We start from the raw sequence: 20,683 nt of genomic DNA, 5'->3' as shown, positions 1-20,683 counted from the left end.
TATTCATTACAGTTACAACACAGTTTTATCATAATATTTCTTAAACCATAACATGTAAATTATTTCATTCAACCTTTTACTTATTATAAAAGAAATATTGTAATTAGCCATGTTTTGAGAAACGTATTTGTTAATTTAAATTCAGTATACTTACGTAATATTTTTTAATCTTAAACAACTAAATCCCATCTAGTAACTCTCACTCCCCCGATCAAGTTGTTATCTGTCCCAGCTGTCCCTAAGTAACAGTTTACGCAGGCTATTCAAACTTTGCGGCCACCCAAATGCTCTAAGGATTAACATATTTAGAATTTCCGTTGCTAAAAACTAAAACAATTCTAGTGTGTAGTTTAATTTGGTAAAATCCCTCTGTTTTGTTAGGGATAGTGTTATCAATGAATCATACTTTTAAAATTAGCCATTTCATAAAGTTCAAAAAAGGTTGTAAAATAGCAAGTTATCAAAGTATAATTTGGCTTTCATTTTCAAGGTGCTTAAGAGTTTTCCTATAATATATATATAGAATATCATATTATCAAATAAAAATACCGAATAGATTTTTATTGACGGAGCTCTCTAATACATAAGAAATGTCTTAGTAAAGTATTAAATATTTAAGTAAATAAGGGCACTATTTTATTTAGAAAACTTTGCCTGAAGCATAGTTCAACTGTAGTTTTGATAAACATATTTTTTACTATGCAATATAGGTAAACGTTTAACCTTCATTTTAGATTTTAATGGATTAATGGATAACGAATAGGCCTAGTATTCTTGAAATGTACATATTAAAATATGTTTTTTATTTGGGTACCTATTCAATACAAACACGTCCAATTTATATATTTACAACGAGAAATATCGTAAGGGCAAAGCAAAAAACTATATTAGAGAAGTCTAATATATACTAGTTACAAATATTGTATGACGTATACTACTTGTATTGATTGAATTTGCCATTTTAATTAATCTGACTACTATTCTAAGAAAATATACTTTAGAAAGTAAGTGAACTTTTAATTTGTTTAGTCAGTTGCAAATAGTCCTAATTGAAACTTATTGCAAACATCATGGGAGAATCAAAAAGTTGAACATTTAACTAGGGTTTAGTATACACACCTACAGTCCCTATTTAAATAATCTGTATGGCCATCCTATGCATTGGTTTTACTAGCATTTCTATATTTTTAAGTAATTGATATCCTACAGTAGAAGATACAATATTCAACAAATGTTTATCCAAATGACTGTGCCTAATTCTTAAATATTATATTAGTAATGCAAGGAAACTTTCTAGAAAGTGGAATAGGTTGATATAATTCTTATAATTCCTTGTTAACTGTATATACATTTCTATTTTTGAATGTATGTAGCATTATGTTGTAGTAACTATTGTCGTAGCATTATTATGATTTTATGAAGTACTAATTTTTTAATATAAATAACCAAAAAGTAAGTAAAATCCTGAATAACATTAGGAAAGACGTAGACAATAAACAATATTATCAAATAGATATTAAAAATAATTTAACTTAAAAATACTTTTTTAGTGATTTACTAATCATAATGATTGGTTACACCAAGGTATTGAATATTGTTTCTTGCATTTTACTTCGTTAAAACACCTAAAAACTTATTTTAGAAAAATTGAAAACAAATGTCTTATGTATGGGGGCTTACCACTCTTTCTAGCTGCCTATTAAATATTTAAGAAATGCAGAAATAAACTATACTAAGCTCTGAATTATTCATCCAAGATTAAATAAGATCCTGCTAGAAATACGAGTCTAATCTGGCGCTTTTATTTTTCAAATAAACCTTGCAGCGTTTAACTTATACCAAAGTGTTTCATTGTGTAAATTTGAAATTAAGATACATTATAAGAATTAGCTATGGGCCCCTTAATCAAAATTGGGTGATCCGATGAGATTGGCGAAATTAAATAGAACTAGTGTCCCTCTTGCTCGAAATCGAGCAATTGCTAAGAATTACAGGCGTTATTTTAAAACGAATTTCAACCAAGTCAGCCAGTTTGTAGCAAACTGTTAAATTAGTAAACTTATTGACTGTTTACAATTAACATATGCTCTTCTTCTCACTTTAGATTTGTTGAAAAAATGAAACAGCTGGAGTTTCATAACAATTCTCGTTTCCAATGTTAAACTTAAGGAGAAATGTGAAATTTTAAAGGGCTCCATTGCCTCACTCTCTCTTTATTTCCCTAAAAAAAAGTTTCCTGCACAACTTCACGTTGCGCTCTTTCCAATGACACCAAAAACATGACAATCGGTTCAGTAGTTTCGGAGGAGTAATTGTCACAACAAATCTGCTTGCGTATTAAATAAGCATAGATAATAGACGAAATAACGAAAACATTAACACCGTATTATCAGACAATAATGGAATTTTCAAAAGTAAAGTGGTCACTCCACTTTCTCTAAGTGATTGCATTTGTAAAGTTTTAAATCGTAGATTTCAAAACCAAACCCCACCTTCAATAATGTTACGATGTCAGTAATTTTGTTTAACAATACAAACGCCAAAAAGGTAATTACAACTAAAACCAATTCATCTGCCGTATTGAAAGGCAAAGTTGAAAGCTTGACCCTAGCACATCCCAACATGTTGCACGTGATTTGGGATTCAATCTCAGACATATTTCAGTGTTGCCAACCTTATGTATTATGTATGAGCTTCGCTTCCTCACTCTGGCCGACGAAGTTTAATGTTTAGGCATTGGCCTTTGATAGCTAAATATAAAAGGCAATAGTATATGGTCTCTACTCACCAATGCCGTTTGTTCTGTATGTAGTTTGAAATGTATGATTTTCAGCGACTAGCACTCTGAACGTGTTTATATGGGATTCATTTTTTTTTCATAAATATACCTATATTTTACATGTCCAGTCAGGAGAAAACTTTGAAAATAGGGCGAAAACAGGAAATTTAACCTTATTCTATCACCTTAAAAAATCTATCTTAAAAATCTTAATACATAAAATTTTCAGAAAAAATTTTAGCATGAATCTACTATCGTAAGTTTATCAAAAAACTACATATGAAAAATTAAAAATGATTGGATGAAAATATAAAATAGTAGGCCTATAACAAACAGAAATATACTAATCACAGTAGAGTATACATCATCTTAAAATATTACGTCTCAGCTTGAAAACATATAATAGAGAGATTTGTTGAAATCCAAACTCAAGAACGCAGTTGCACAAATTGTCGTAAATAAACTAAATGCAGAAAGGGTACTTGGGTAAACCTTTTAAACAATGTATTTACTTAACAAAAACAAAATAATATTATAACTTAGTTATTGCTTGTATCAGCCATAAATAGTTTTGTGGTTAAGAGCTGTAAATTAAAGTTCAAATTCAAGACATTTCTTTTGAAAATTAGTTGCAGTCCCTCGAAAATGATTTCAGTGTACAATGTCGTAGCAAGATTTTTTGATTTTTATAGTAACGTCTTAATTCATGATTACTGTTCCATCAATAAAAGCAGGATGACAAATTATCAGGAAGAAAAATCTGGTCAGGTATATGTGTACATTTGAACAAACATATTCGATATACACAAATCTAGCAAAATCCGTTTTCTTTTTTTTTGTCAAGACTCATTTGTACTATTAACAGGACTGTATATTTTTGTTCTCAGATATTTTCCGACGTAAACGTTTGTTAAACGCAATCAGCTGATATTTGAAGAAAACAGTCGCAGAAAAGTTTCACAGGACCAGCATTCAATCTCCTATGGAAAAAAACTCCTAATCGCAGGCAGTATTACTAAGAACTATTACTGTATAATTTTACATATAATTCATAAAAAAAATTACAACTAAACCAGAACTTCAATTTATCGATAATATTAAAAGTTGTCCTATTTTTGTGTTAATTTATAGATTGATGTAATTATCTTTTTCCGTAGATTTATAACCTTTAAAGTCAATGTAACATTTAAGGTATAAAGTAATAGGCCTAATAAAGTGTTCTAGCAGTTGCCTGCAATACTTACAATAAGAAACAGTATCCCTAGTTAATCATGGAAAGTTTGCACCATATGTTAAAACACGAGACGAGAGTTTGATTTTAAACTGTGGTTAACTAGCAGGACTGGACGAATGCAATGCTGTATACTGAAAATGCAATGATTAATGTTGCACTAAACTGAATTTTAGTGACTTTTCCATGAACTTATAGTACTTCTAGAACTACTATTTACTAGAACTTCTTGTAGTATCTAATATTTTTAAAAATTATACGATTATTGTCTCTAAAATATGGCAAATGGTTTATTTTCCCCTTTTGTCCCAACGAGATAAAGCGTGGAAATAACCTGCAGATTTAGAGACTGTGAATATTATTTATTGATCAAAGAAGAAATGGTTCTGAATCCTAATATACCATTCGTCCATATAAATTTCAAATGGTAAAATAAATTTTCGTATATACATTTGAAAGGTTAAAGAGGCTTCGTGCCAAAAAGTTTATAACCGAACCCCAGACAGCACGAGCATCGTAGGATATTCAACTATTGTTTATGGGTTTATAAACACATATTTTACTTTTATATTACTTAGGTGTAACTGTTAGTTTGTTTTCGAGTATACAACACTGAACAGAATTCTTGTAAGTGAATTGCTTTATAATAAGGCAAGCTAATAAGTTAAATGTACCAACTTAGCAGTAAGCGATGAAAAGAACATTAAAAAAATGTGTTACATAAGAAATATTTAAGAAAATATTGTTTAAAAGAAAAAGAAAACACTATTAAGGGTTTCTACTCGCTCTCCCATTTATAGCACAACTCAACTCTTAGTGTAAGAACACACAAAACTTTTTTTGTATATTTAAACTCTGTTCTAAATCCAAGACTAATCTAGCTTATTAACTATTATTTGCATGTAAACACTTTTGTTTTTATAAACACATCAAAAACGTTACGTAGATGATTGCTTACAGGTACGTAGTTTATTGTAAATAATAAATTACTACACAATTTTAAGACCTGAATACTAAGGATGCTATTAGAGTATAAATTAAATGCACACATCTTGTAAAAGACAATTAAAATATATTCAAAAGATTATATGGTGTTTATTTAGGGGTTAACCGTTCAGTGCCTCTTGTAGAATGGGGTCAAATTCATTGTAATTTATACTGTACTATATCAGCAATACTAATGCCCAAGACAATAATACACTGAATGGGCGGAGAGAGATTTGGTCAATTGCTTGCTATAAATTACTAGGGCTACATTGTCTCATGTTTGTATTTTAGTTTTGCGCTATAAAGAGTTGCTTGAAATTTCGGTCGATGGCCTTTTGTGTAGATTAATTTTATTCAATGTACCAAGAATTTGAGAAAAGAATATTTATACAACGTTTAAGCTGTACTAAAACCCATAGTAAATAAATTTGTAATTTTCTCTCGAATCGATTGAAAGACAAATACTTAGTCATAATACATTAAAGATTATTACAGCTAAACCAATCAAATGTTATATTTAAATCAAACAAAACATGAAAAAGATAAATTAAATTATAAATAACTAGCTGTAACCCGCGGGCTTTGCCCCGTTTAACTTCTTAATTTTCAAGATTATCTCGTTCGCATGGCTCAATCACGTCCTGGTTGAAGTTTGTTCGCTACGCTCACTCACCTTTACCTGTTTTATACATTTGTAACCCTTCTCTAAACGCAAGGAAAATATATCAAAGTTTTTAATTTAAGTTGTTATTTCCGTATCCGATGGAATTAATATCAGTTTCGAATATCCCATCATCTTTGAAATCAGGGAATTTTTACAGCAATAACGTCTTGTTAAAACTATTGGATTTTTTCAGGTGTAATTCAGTCCAACGAATTGAAAATGACAAGAATATCCATTTTGTAGAAATTTGGTGTAAAATTGAGGGGTTAAAATAGTGTGTGACAGAGACTTATCATATTCGATAAAGGAAGGATATAAACTGCCAGTAAACACATTTCTTCATGTTATTATGCAACTAAGAAATTACAATGGGTTTTATTAACTGCTAGGTCTATTATAATAAATGAATTATAATAACTGTAGCTTACAGATAAATTGGTGTATACTCTTTTTATGTGTTAACTGCAGTGGAGTATTCGTAAAAAACTCTTTATGGATGTTGGTAATTGTAAATCATTAACACAATATTAATACTAAATTTCAGACCTTACGTCACTGGCATTCAGTTGTAAAGTAAATAATATAAACTATTTCGAATAATTTTTTTAGGATTTCGTTTTTTATTTCGGATGAATAGTTAGTTTACCTTATTCGTGACTTTCAAGGAACAAATTCTCCCTAGTTTTAAAACTATTTAATACACTTCATTACTTTGCAAACTGTTATCAAAAGCTGATAAGGAAAACGCTTGATGTTTCATGCCAAGTTGTTATCTCCCCCAGCTGTCACAGTGTTACAGTTTCCGCGGGCTGTAAAACTTTGTGACCATCCAACTGTTCTGGGAATTAACATAGTTTAACACATTCTATCTCGGTTTTAGTTTCAACAAAGATAGCTTTACTTACGCAGTGATTGCGGTTTATCATTACAGTCATTGCTCTTGGCCACTAAAAACTAAAGATTTTTAAATTTAAACATTTTACAGTTCTAAACATCCTCTAAAAAAACTTTGTAGGAAACCATACAACACAACTATGCAATGAGAACGCCAAGGATAAATTCCTTATCTTTTCATACAAAAACGGTTGAATCACTGACATACTCTTTCACAGAAATTTGTAATAGCCTTAAAACCAGCCATTTTACTAATTAAGACATCCCTTTAGGCATAACATTGACTTAATCAAATGGAATAAATTGTCAAGCGAAATAATTATAATAGTGTAGGAAACACAATGAAAACTTAAATACAAAAAAGTTTTAACATGTATTTTCGAAATATATTTTACTTAAAAGACCGTTATTTGTAATAGACAGCTTTGATAAAAACGATCTCTTGAAATAGAAAATACTACGCCAATGGCATAAGAGAAGACTTATCGTTTGTAAACATTTAAAATACAAATTAAAAATACAGAAATTAAAATTTGTAATGAATAAAACTGCCATTACCCAACCCTAACAAACAACTAGATCCAAAACCATACTTAACGTATATAACATTCTTGTTGTCCACAAACCTCTGTTCTTTCTAGATGATGGCTTGGACTTACTTAATTTCATGACACTGTTAGGTGCATATGACATTTTAAAATATTGTTTATAAATATGCAACATCCTAGCTCTGTCATTCAGCTTTCAAAAATTTGTTTCTATAATTGTTGAGTAAAAATAAACATACTATACACGGAAATCCTAGTGTAGTTCCAACTGTGATTTAAAAAGGTTGTTGGTCATAAAAGCTATACAAAAATTGCATCCATTCTTATTTAACCCTTGAATGTTAAAGACTCGTGTAACGTTTTCAGACAATAACCGTTGTGTGTAATTGAGGCTTCCCAACCTCTCTCATAATGGGAATTTCATCTCTCCCACGTGTTATTCTACCATGTCCCTAGTTAACGCTGCATGGTAATTTTACACAGAGTCATTTGTTTAAGTGTATTGCAGCATTCAGTTGGTTCACCCACCATTATTTATATGGGGTAGCTCAAATCTATTTTAATGAATTTATACCTTAGATATTCTGTTATACAAGTGATTAATGCAGGAATTTTCCGTCATAATTAGGAAAACTAGTTATGACGCTTGAAGCAAAGAGAACAGGTAATTTCTGCCAGTAATAACAAAATATTTTAAAAGTGTTCTTGATTCATTGAAAAAAAACAATGTTTTTTATATGCGTCAGGAAAAAGTTTAAAGCTGGTAAAACCTCGTGCCTTTCTACGTAAAATGTGTTTGAAATGTAGACAGAAGTTAGGTTGAATAGTCCACGGACCTCATTGAAATGTATAAGGAAAAGGGTAAAGAGACCCTATTGAACTACTCTCCAACCAGATTGTTAGGGGATAAGGACGTGTTGAAAACCTGACTTTTATCAGATTTTTCCTCTCAATTCTATCTTTTGAATAAATACGTACTTATGTTATCAAAAGAGGCCGATACTTTTAAACAGGTTTTAAATGTGTGTCTTATGCCTTTAAAATAATGTATTAAACCATATTAAACTAAAAAACTCAAACTCATGAGCTAATGGTGTACATATAGGTCTATAGGTAGTTTATGAAATCTTTTAATTTTTAAATACCCTATAGCCTATAAAAAAAATGTTTGTTTGTAAAAAGTCATTTAACGTTAAAACTAGTTTAAAATTCCATTGCATTTCCATTCCTGTTTTGGACTAATAACGTTAGATTAACATACAATTATTTACGAAACTATACATGCATAAACATATTGTCACATTCGTAAATTTATAGTCACTGGAATACTGTCATTGAACTAAAGTAAATATAAATATAATAGCTTAAGATTTTTTATTTAAGCGATAAAACTATCAGAAGTCATTAGAATCAATTACAGCATTTAGACAATTACAAGTAAACAAAGAACATTTTTAACCTTTAACATTAGTTAAAAATATTGTGTGTCCACATTAGTTTTAACCGAAATAATATTTATTCTTTTAGTGCTACAAATAAAATATGACCTTTTATAAAAGCTGCAATTTAACCCTAATTACGGAGGGCTTCAATTTTGATAAGTTTTGCACTTGGTAAGTTTCTGCTCACGTATAACGTTAGTTTCTTTGTTAATTTCGTTTTCAAATAAAGTGTATCTTTCTTTAAGCTATATTACAGTAGAGTCCCGCAAACTCGGCGTAATGTGGACTGGAAGGGTGCCGAGTTTGTGAAATGCCGGGTTATCGGGAACTAGGGTTAAAAATAAGGACAATACAATTTTTAAGCTTTTTAACCTCTTTTTTTATATTACAAGTCAGTATTAAGTCATCAGATATAGTACAAAAAATCCTTGGTACGAGTTGTGAATGATTTTACTTGAGCTGGCTTGAGTCCATGTTTAACTCGGACTCAAAATATCACTAATTTTCTGAGCCAGGTGATGGCCGAGTTATCCAGACTGCCGGGTTATCGAGTGCCGAGTTTGCGGGACTCTACTGTATAGCAACGCTATTTCCTTAAGTGCACATACAGAAAGTTGTCTAGTGTTGTTAAAGTAAACATTATTTATGTAAAATTAAATATTTATTATTCAATTTGGAAATATAAAACCCCCCTCTACATTGCTATATATTGCTGAACATATTTAAACACAACAATTTTACATTCTCGAAGCAAAATAATTTGAAATAAAATATGCTATACAAAAGCTTACACGCCTACGGACACAAACCCATTGAAATAAATTGCCTTAATTCTGAAGACCCTTAAAAAACAGTAAAGGGTCCAAGGTAACATCATTATGACAACGTTAACAGCTTATTCACAAATTTCCATTTCTATTGATACATTCAACAAAATAATTGTATGAATTTCTGTCACAATTATATAAAGCCGAAAAATGTAAGCTGCCGGTACCTAAAAACGCATTCAAATGCATAGTGTTGATGAGCTCTGTTGCAGATCTCTAGACTTTATTATATTGGATGACAAATTTGAATACATATGAAACTTCAATACAACTGAACCTACCAAATCTAAATCGACTTAGTTTATTCTTTAGTTTCCATAAACTGTTTTAAAACCTACCTAAAACAATGCTATTTTGTTGATTTTAAATTTTAAAATCCAAATGTATCAGATTAAATTGGTGTTCGAGGAGGGAGTATTTTACTAATGTGTGAAATAACTCAATTAAGCCTTTTATATAAAGCGTAAATAGTTGGGTTTTTGCTCTCTGAAGGTTCGAACTAAGCCTTTTTGTCCTTTATAATTATCCTTAAATATACCTGGATAAAATATCTAGTAAATGTATTTCACTCTAGTCTAGACTCACGTCTTAGTGAGTCGGTGGCGTCGCGGACTTCGGGCCCAAGGAAGCAATGTCGTGGGTTCGGATCATGTTCACTGCCGATAACATTTAGTACAGTTCACCTTTGTACTGTACCGGCTCACTCCTTGCTTTGCTGTAAACGATCCACGCACGGGCGCTTAGTCTATGTGGACGGGCACATGCAAGGTTAAAAAAGGCCAACCTCTTTAAAAAAATTTTTGATTCATATCTGGATTGAAATAGTTCTAAATGAGTACTTATTTAGTTGGTAATAATAGTAATAAGCCGTTAACACTTTTTTGGATTAATTATATGAAAAATAGTTTTCCCAATTTAAACTATTAAATTTCTTCGTATTCTGTTTTACAACTATTCTAATGATCTTTTATTGGACTAATAACGTTTTCGCTATGAAATGAATGAAATCTTAAATAATCATTGCTGAACATTTCCAATACTAAGTTCAGAGCCTATAATACGCTGATTGGACAAAGGGTGCCCGGTGGGGGGGGGGGGGTGGCTAAACGTAATTTACTATCATAACCGATTGGGTCTTTGACATTTCACCACTGTACAAGGGTTATTTGTATTACCAGTGGATGGTTGGTTATTGTGCCCAATATATATTCACAGTTGTAAACATGTTTTATAAATGAATCACTTTATCTGCTTAAAGTATAGCTGATATATCTTTCTTTGGTTACCTTTCAATAAAAATGTATATTTTTATTGATACTGTTCTATGTGCTAGAAAAGTAATGACACTCAGTAAAATTATATATCGAATTACTCTTTGAAAATACAAACAGATTACGAACTTTCGTTAAAAAAAGTAATAGGTACTAGACAAAAAACATGTTTTCATTTAATTGGTTTAGGCTTTACAGAAACGTGTTTTACTACTACATGTTTTAGTTTGACAATTGTTAACGTAGAGCTATTTATTTGTTCAGCAAGAAAGTGGCCTTTAATAGAGAGAGGTTTTAAGAAAAAAAATATAATTTATTCTTAGATTCAGTATTAGGAAATTTGAAACGGGAATATTAAGTTTAGAGAACACTAGTGATATTTAAAAAAATACTCACAGGAAAACATTAGCCTAGAAATTAGTTGAGGAATTAACAAAATCAATTATTGCCTTATTGGACATTAAATGACTAAACACAACTTAATGACACAAAATGACAACACCTAAATGACACAACCAATAAGTTTTATAATAGTTTCCAATGAAGACTAATTTATATCCTTTGTTTATTTCGGTTAAACAAACAAAACTAATAAAGCTATTTCAAAAACATTTCACTAAATTACGCTTAGCAAGCTTTCAATTTATCACAAAAAGCAAATTGACGTTGAAAAGTTGTTAATTAAAACTATAATTGATACTGGACATAAATATAAATTGTCGAATGTATCCTCTAATCACATCTCACACTGGCTGATTGACACATTTTTTCTAACAAAAACTATTTAACAGTATAATGAGTAATAAATTATTAAACTGTACCTACAATTCATTGGCTCTAGTGATTCATTAGAAATTAACATATTTTTAATTCGTCTTATTGGATGAAATAAACAAAACTGAGTAAATTAATCATAATCGTTCTATCAAAAATATTTCCCTTGCTAAATCTTAACAAGATAATACACTTCGTGACAAAAAAAGCAATAAGTAAGTGTTAATTAATTGAAACTGTACTGATTATACTGGGCATAAATATAAATTGGGTAATGTACAGCCCACTATAATATAGAATTGGAACCCGTTATAGCCTTTCACTAATACAAGTGGTTCCGTCGTATTAAAGTTTGGAATGCAATGTATGAGATACATGTATGTGGTTTGCTAAACCTTTTTTCTACAAAGTTTGAAAAATATAGGCTTGTAAGAAAAATACTCTGATGATGTTTTGATGCTATATTAAATTAACAATGCATTCTTGAAATCTCACCTCTGTCGTATTCATGAATTTTTATAAGAATTTCGTGAATAAAAATTGCTGATATGAAAGGGTAAAAGGCTGCAATACAAAATAACAGTGGAAAAATAACGGAGAGAATTTGATGTCATTGTTACATTAAATGGGTGTACATATACAGGGTGTTTTATTGATGCAACCCAAATCTAAAGCAAGGGAGTCACTGTTCATAGACAAAAGAAGCTTATAATTTGATAGCCCTGGTTTCCCTATTTTACTGACAATTAGTTGAAACACATTTCTTGCATTGTTGTCTAAAATGCACGGTATATTGTTGTTGCCTTAGTGTTATTAGCGATTATTTTAAACGCAGCCAATGTTACGTTTTTGTTCAGAAGGATCATGAACATATCTAGGAAAATTTTATTTTACTATCAATCTTTACGTTTAATAAATCTGTAGGTAGTTTTCATCCATCGATGGTTTACTTTTTGATGAATTCTTCTTCAATAGTTACTCTTTCAGATTGTGAAAACATCTTGTCAAGCATTATTCAATTAATTGATTCAAATACCTGTACATTTGAACTATAGATCAATAAATACAGTCTTAAAAGAAGATTTTGTACTTTAACCCAATACAAATTTAAGTATCAACGGATTCCTATGTAAGAAGTTTTTTATCAGTGTTTTTGCCTAAAACTAACAAAATCTGAAGCATAACTGAACTCTTTGTACTTCTAATGTACTTTATTAGGAGCTGTTTATAATTTGATCGTTAATATTATTACAACTAGTTCTTCGGGTTTTATTTCTTGGAGAGTTCAAGCAATTTTTATATTTTAAATTAATATTATAAATATAGAAAAGGCAAACTAATATTACACATAACCAAGGTTATCAAGTTGTTTAAAGTTAAAAGCTTCAAGATATATTCCTTAAAATTGTTCGGAGTGACATGTAAAACTGAAAAAGTCTACCTACCGAAATACCAAAGAATAAATCATGTAAAATTAAGTACTTCTATAAGATTATTTTGTTAATTAATCTTATGCAAATCCGGAAACAATAATACCTAATCTTCGTTACAATATTTGAAATAGTTTTTTATAGCACATAAGATACGTACCACAATACAACAGAACATTCCCTAGAGAAAGCCCAATATATCACAGTGTTCTTGGAGCATTCATGTGAGCATTTCATATTCTGTCCAGGAATCTCATAACATTGTACCTCTACGTTGCATCTGAACGTTGTAACATCGTGTTCCTCTTATCTTTACAATTATTTTGCCACTGTTTTATCATAATGTGTTCGATTGTAATCACTGTCGGAATAAAATTGCATTAGGTGAATCAATTGCCACTTTTATAGACCCTTTAATCCAAGAACTAGTGTGATTTTTTGTCTAAATAATTCTGTTTAACTGTCATATATTGAAGTTAACTTGTGACAATGCAAACCATGTAAAGAATACCAGTCATATTTATTATAACAGTCTGAATAAGTCTTAATTCAGTAAAAATTTGATTAAAGCTTAAATTAGTTTCAGTGGAAAAAAAAACATTTTTTAATTTCTTTACAGAATTATCCATCCACTATTACTAGTTCATTAAGTAGTAAACTATAAAACTAATGTTCGAATATCAGAACTACATGCCTGTTGAAAAATAGGTTAATAGATGGTATTTAATTTATTACGGTAATATCTTAGGGAAATAATTAACTTATAAACGTCCAAAATAGTCGTAATTTTTTATCGGATACAATGCAGTTTTGTGGCTTACTATAAGTCATATTTTAAACAGCATAGTAATACATTTTGTTGTTACACTGTTAATTGAAACTCATCCATGTCCACTTTTAATTATAGGCTTGTTGTAGCATTGCATTACTATTTACGATTCTTACATAGATATATTTTTCTACGTCAGCTTCTTATAACATTAGAACTGCTGATATAAAAGTGTTCCACAAAGATTCCAGGAACAGTAATTGTTTAAATAATATTTCAAATACTTGTGATGGAAATTATATTTTAATTTTACATTGTGCACAAACAATGGTTACACAGTATGGTAATCAATGCGTTCCAGAAATGAAAGTTAAAACGGAAACGAAAAATATCAGTGATATATCGATGTTAACGTATAAAATACATGCCACCCTAAAGCAACAATAACATTCTACATTCTGGCTCTCAGCCAATATAACTCTATGTAACCTGGATTATACAAAACCAACGAACGAGCATCAGTAGACATCTAGGTCAAAACGTAAACTGAATTTCTCTTCTAACACTTTATATAGAAATTGGCATCACTCTCTCTATAACAAATCTTACAAAAAATAATACATAATTTATTTCAGTGCTAAACAAACAATCACTGTTATGTATAGTACCATCTGCCAAACCATTGCTTAAAAATACAATGAATGTTAACTTATTAAGTTTAATGAATCTTAAAGCAACATAAAAGTTTCACCTTACCCAACAAACAATGTATATAGCTGTGAATATACGGAATGGGTCAAAACTGATGGTAATAATCATATAATATGACACGTTTGAAAGGGAGGACATTAGGGAAAGGTTATGACTTATACTTTTAAAAAACCCAAGGTTTCTATCAGAAAAAGGCTTCGTATCAAAAGTTGTTATCGTCCATTGTAAAAGCTCTCTTTACAAATAGTTTCTTTTCATATTGATCGTAATTATATAATTCTGTGATTTTATTTATTAATCACGTTTTAACCTTGGGAATTATGTTATTTAGTAATTTTTCATTTTTCACTTTTAGCATAACTAACGTATTGTTTGATTTATAATTGTTTTTAAATATGTATTTTACGTTAGGTTATCAATCTAATATTAAATAATATTAATATTATTAATATGACAGACCTTAAACCTTTAAACCTTTAATAATATTAAAGGTTCTAACTTTTACCAAACAAAGAAGAGTCTTGTACTGTCGAATTCAAAATACTAATCATTTTCGATTTTTTTAATTAATATAAAAACAAAATAATACAAAGGTACAAGGTAACCATTAAAGTAAGCTTTAGAATATTTGAAAAAAATCACAAATGTATAGTAGTCAAAGACATTTAAGTCAGTTTGGTCTAGCCAAGTTTTACAGTTAGTTAAGTTTTGGAACTTTTGGTGCTTCCTACAGTTAACGGCCTAAACAGTAACGGTCGAGAAAATGTCTGGGAGATATTACGACAACATTATTTAAGACTTAAACCCAGGCAAAAATATTTTACTGGACTGAGAAACAATTTATTTTGATTTCAACTTATGAGTTTAAAATAAAGCATGCGTTTAAAGCCACACAAAATGGTAAATTGGTAAAATGTAACGACCTTAATTTTCTGTACTCTAATCAGAAGTTACCATTTTCCTTTCCTCGTTTAAATTTTCATCGAGAAAATAGTACAGGTCTTTATTTGTAAAAAAGGTATATAACTGGAAATATAAATTTACTATACGTTTATTATTATTATTTACCTTTTTTATTTTATGGAAATGTAACGAGGAAAATACGTAATTTAAAACATAAACATTATCAACATGTTAACCATAGGGCATGGTATTTAAAAATATCAAACAACTATTACTTTTCCTATATTATATCACGGAAACTACTACAGCAATATTGATATACGTTTCCTTTCAATAGTTCATATTGAAAAAACGGTTGATTTGAGATTTCGTAGCTAATTAATATATATTTAATTCTTAAAACATTAAAAGTGTACAAATATTTCATAGTCACTGACAAAGACATATTCCACAGCCTGCTGAAGTTGACAACGAAGGAAATTATTAGCTTAGCAAAGCTTACATCATGCAGTCTGAATTTAGCACCTAGAGATGTGGTGTTCTACATAGTTGTGTGCATGTAATTGACACTTAGGCATTTAATTTGAGTACTATGAATTGCTGAATTTATTTATGGAATAATTTACTGGATAAAATATGATTAGTTTAAACTTTATTTGCACACTATAAAGATTTAGTATTGCATTTAGTGCTATTAAATATTGTGTGATGTGATTTAAAGACTAGGTAATTAGTTAAGAGTATAAAACTTAAATTTAGTCGAAATTATCTATAATCATCCAAAAAGTGCATTAAACAGCTCTAAAAGAAGGAAAAACTGAATAGCATTTTATCTCATTATCATTTAATTAGCATGTATTTCATTAAATAAATAAATGTGATATTTCTATGGCAAAATTTTTTGTTGTAACTTTTTTAATACCACTACTACAAGTACTAAATACTAGGTACTACGTATTTGTCAACATTTCAAGGGAATGCCGCTATTCTGATGGTAAAAGCGCTGTACTACGGGTTGCTAGAGTTTTAGTTTCCACAAATCTTTATAGATTATAGCATTATTTTACTCGTATTATAGATTTTATTTAAGAGTTTTCAAGATTATCCTTTAAAGTGATTAATCTTAGTTTGAGCCAATCTATAAGTTCACCTAGAATATAAAAAGATTAGGTCACTCAAGAGAGAGAAGGTTGAATTGTCTTCACTAATCACTGTACAATATCCGTTTAGTAAAACTATACTTAACTTTACTTTACATAATTTGCTTTCATGTCATAATATTTCATACCACATCAAAAGCTTATTAAATATATTATACTATTGAAAACAATTTCTACCAAACATAATTGTAAATTATGTTATTATTCCTGTAATTTCCTGTAAAAGATTAGATATTGTAATAAAAAGTTTATCTAAAAAGGGTTTTTTTTATTTGATGTCGTTCGTAACTGTATGACTACAATGGACCATTCTGTCGGCATTCTGTATGGGAGACTGATTTGAATACAGATGACTGCTCAATAAAGTCGTTGGTAAAACTGCATCTCATGGATATCGATATTTCAAATTGACAATGGATTAGACAAAAATTAAAAACACCAGGATGTAGATTACCTATTTCCAAATTTTAGTGTTTTTAGACAATGTTAAAAACTTACTGCATAAACTTTTGAATTTTAATTAACTTAACTGTTAAAAAAACCCCTACTTGTTGAAAGCTAAAATTGTATCTTTTACATTATAAATTCATACCGATGAATAAAGTAGTTAAGAGTTCATATTTAAATGTTGGCCATATTTTCATATGTAAGAAATCAAAACAAATATGTTTGACACGATATGACTCGTTTATAACATCCCTGTAAATAATGATAACCATATTTTGATATCTGATTTGTAAACAACTTGCTGTGCCTGAACAACCTTTTGCTACTCTTTGTAAATATAATTCAAAACGTAGTAAAACCGAATTTATTTGATGTGAAAACATGTTTTAAGTTTAAAGTTTGAAATTAAAAAATGTTGTGTGGGCCTATTGAGAATTATTTCTCAATATGCGTATATAACATATTGTAAATGATAGGCCTGCATGATTTAGTAGCTTAAAAACGATTAAAAATGATAACAAAACTTAGATAGTTTTTTAAAAGTTAGTTTACATGAAGAAAGGCTAGTTATCAGAGTTGATTTACTTCTGAAATAATCTTAAAACTTCTAAATCTCTGAATTAAGTATTTTATGGCGGAAAATTATGTTAAATAATGTTAATAGAGAAACATAGTGGTGAAAATCAATCAACGAGGGGATACGGAAAAAACACGGTGGAAGTATAACTATGTCCCTAGTATAATATAAATACACACTTGTGTGGATTCTTCCTTTTAACAGACAAAGTAAGTATCAACAATATAATGACTGTAATTCATGAACAGGAAACTTCATCGGAAAAACTTCAGTGAGACAGCTCAGCCTAGTCATAATACATAAGACAGGAAATATGCTCGAGAGTCAATTTTAAATCATGAATATCATTCTAATCTGTTTGCTATGAGAGTTTTCAACTTTGGTTTTATGTGTGTATTGCAATAGTTATATAGGTTTTATAGCAATAGCTAGAATTTTCGTATTACTTTTATCTTACCAATTATAAAGTTGGTTTTCGGATGAAAACATTATCTTTTTGTCTTTTTTTACAAATTGAACAAAAGTTAAAATAATTTATTTTTTGAATCTTACTATAAGTATCAGCTTCAAACAGCTCAAGAAATGTTCCAACCTATTTAGATTAGTAAGCTAATAATAACTATAAATTACTGGAAAACAAAATACACTTAAATAGACAAAGAAATAAATCGTACTTTTCAGACCGCAATGCGATGATCACCACAATATCGTATACAGTATGGTCACCATCATACAGTGGTGTTTATCCATATACTTTTATCTATAATTATTGTAATTAAGCGTAATAAGTTTAATAGCTGTGTGCGTAAAAGCATTTTCCCTCCTCTCCCTAAAAAATAAAAAAAAATAATTAAAACCATCAACATTAATAAGGGACCACTGCGGGTATAAAATTATAACATATAGAATACTCTTCGATTGTATAAGGTAACTGCAGTTAAGGTAATTTTAGGTCAAGGGTATGTTGGCAGATCCTGAATACAGATGCGATACTAGGTATAGAATAGCTCTCTGGGAGTTAAAACTTTAATATTCCTTCTCTAACGGAATGTTATGATTTCAACTTAAGATAGTTTACTGTATTACAACCATCATTGTATTTTTTGTGCATACAAATCAAAACAAAATCTTTCTGTTTTCCATATTACTGGGGATTTTAAAGGGAAATTTGTCTAGTATAAACTATACTGCATTTAAAGGCCCAAATCAACGTTTTGGCAATCAAGAATTCAAATGTTGTTCATTTGATTGAGAGGTAGAATAAATCCCGGTTGATATAATCTGGTGAAATATTTTTTTCTGCGTTGAATAAAGTCAGAATATCAACATAAGACATCCACGATATCTTTAAGTAATACAGGATTTCCTATAAGATACAGTAGGATACTATTAGATTCTTTCTCATTTATTTTTATAGGAACTTTCATATGGAACTGTTATTTTAGATGCAAGTATTGATTTTCAATTAATCTATTAAATTAACATTGTTTGAGTTGATAATTTAATCATTTCAGTTCATTTCATTAATTTAATAGATTAATTGAAAATCAATCCAGGCAAATGGAAATTCACTTAGTCGACAGGATTGCTGCACCGGGGGTATTTATATAGTGGAAACATTCCTATGGACTAATTACATTGATTTGTTGTGCTGTTATTTGCATAAAAGAGGGTAATGGTCTTATTTTAAGTAAAATAGCTGGCGAAATCGTAACATGTAGCAATTTTAAAGACATCATAACCGGAAACTGCAGTGGGTCCAGACGTGACACCCGAGTTAAAAACACTTCTTTATTTATTTATTTATTTATTTATTTCCCAACGGTTTACACCAGTTTACAAGAATGTATACAATATTAAAAGATGGCAAAATACATGCAACAGTGAGTGGTAACAGCAAGAACATAATTAATGAACAAAAATTAACAAGTAACAAGTAACAAGTAATAGATACTATATAATAACAATCTTGAATAACAATAACAATAGCAATAACAAAAATAACAAAATAGACAAGGAAAGACGATAAGTTAACAATATAAATTAGAAGCAGTGAAGATAGTTTTGGATAATAGTACAATGTTGCAAAAAATTTGATTTTACAAAAAAAAAAAAACATGACATGAGAGGTGATACTTGGCAGCAACAACAGGAACGATTAATTCGACTAGAGCTAAGGAAGGTGAGATTCTACAGTTAGTGACTAGAATTATTATCACATAAGCAGGGAGGCGACCTTTCTCCGGAACGAGGAAAATGAGTCGTGGAAGAAGTCCAGGTGGATTGCGACATCACTCCCAGTACGTAGAAGTCTCGAAAGGCCGCTGTTAGCTGCATAGTAGGTGGGTTGGTAGCGTCTACGGAATATCGTTTTGGAACGGGTTCCTGTTGGTATATGCAAGTGGATGCCGCAGAGTAGATCCGGACAGTCCAGGAGCCCATTAACCAACTTGAAAAGTGTCAGTAGGTCCGAGTGTTGCCGCCTCACGTGAAGAGGGGTGAGGCAAAAAAGAGATTCGACCTCACTCACAGGAGTACGTAGGTAGTCAAACCCAAGCCTACATCCAAGAAGTCTGACGAAGCGGCGCTGGATGCTTTCCAACTGGTTAATGTGGTTCAGTTGATGAGGGGACCAAATTGTGGAACCATACTCAAGTATTGGACGAACAAGGGCTTTATATAAGGTCACGAGAGTAAGGGGAGAGTTGAAACCCTTTGTTGATCTTAGGATGAATCCAATCATGGAGTTTGCTCTTGCAGTGATGTGCGTAATGTGCTCCATTGGATTTAGAGATGGTGTCATAATAACTCCCAGATCTTTAACTTTGGAAACCCTCTTCAGAACTGATTCATTGAGTGTGTAGTCGTGTATTAAGAAGTCCGAACCCCGTTTGAATGAGATAACTACACATTTGTCGACATTCAACTGCATAGCGTTATTTTTGCACCAGTCTTCAATGTTGTTGAGAGAGTTTTGGAGATAAATTTTGTCACGGTCACTTGATATCCTACTAAAGACCTTCATGTCATCTGCAAACATGAGAAATTTTGAACCTATTACAAACTTGATGTCATTTATGAATAGGCTAAAGAGTAACGGGCCAAGGTGGGACCCTTGAGGAACACCAGACAATACTTTGAATGGGCGTGATGAACTGCCATCGCACTTAACAATAAGATGTCTTCCTTTTAGGTAACTATCGATCCATTTAAGCAGGGAGCCACAAACACCATAGCCATCAAGCTTAGCTATCAGAAGGCGATGATTG

The sequence above is a fragment of the Macrosteles quadrilineatus genome, unplaced genomic scaffold (genome assembly GCF_028750875.1).
Source record: "Macrosteles quadrilineatus isolate MER2022 unplaced genomic scaffold, UCM_ALF_1.0 Scaffold_8__2_contigs__length_117827958, whole genome shotgun sequence".
In the NCBI taxonomy this organism is placed as follows: domain Eukaryota; kingdom Metazoa; phylum Arthropoda; class Insecta; order Hemiptera; family Cicadellidae; genus Macrosteles; species Macrosteles quadrilineatus.
Note: the sequence above shows the minus strand (reverse complement) of the source record.